Source organism: Elephantulus edwardii, unplaced genomic scaffold, assembly GCF_000299155.1.
Source record: "Elephantulus edwardii isolate Elephantulus edwardi_28Jun2011 unplaced genomic scaffold, EleEdw1.0 scaffold00363, whole genome shotgun sequence".
Lineage (NCBI taxonomy): Eukaryota > Metazoa > Chordata > Mammalia > Macroscelidea > Macroscelididae > Elephantulus > Elephantulus edwardii.
The window spans coordinates 108,222-108,683 of NW_006400113.1; the positions used below are offsets into that span (position 1 = coordinate 108,222).

General features: G+C 39.0%; 1 protein-coding gene across 2 annotated transcripts in view; it reads right to left on the reverse strand.

Moving 5' to 3' along the window:
- The window catches only part of RNGTT (RNA guanylyltransferase and 5'-phosphatase), a 433,116-nt gene that overhangs the window by 41,175 nt on the left and 391,479 nt on the right, over nt 1–462 (reverse strand). The window lies entirely within an intron of this gene.

Sequence of the window (462 nt, forward strand, 5' to 3'; positions counted from 1 at the left end):
TTTTGACTCATGTACATTTAATTTGTTAGTTAAATTTGTGTCTTCTAGGCTGCAACACTTCCATGATACATCTTCAAGGATATGAACATGTACGGTTAAGCACATTTGATAACAGTGCATCTAAATTCCAAAATCAATCTCCATAATAGTGTATGTGTTTCCTATTGCCAAAGGGGCCCTTTAGAGTAGTGAAAGAAGATCTTTTCCCTGAAACCTACAGCGCCCCTTTTCAGCAAGAAGTAGCTAAGAGAATACGTTGTCCCCTTTTTCTTATGAATCAGGGTGGAGTCTCTCTCAGGGAGGAGTTATATGGAATGGCAAAGGACACAATGACAAAGGAGATTAATCAGAACTGGCTTTGACAAACACTGTGTCAATTGGACAATTAAAACAGACTTTCAAGGGGGGAAAAAAAGAATAACGAACTGGGGAGGAGGGTAGAGAAAACAGTGCAACAATGAA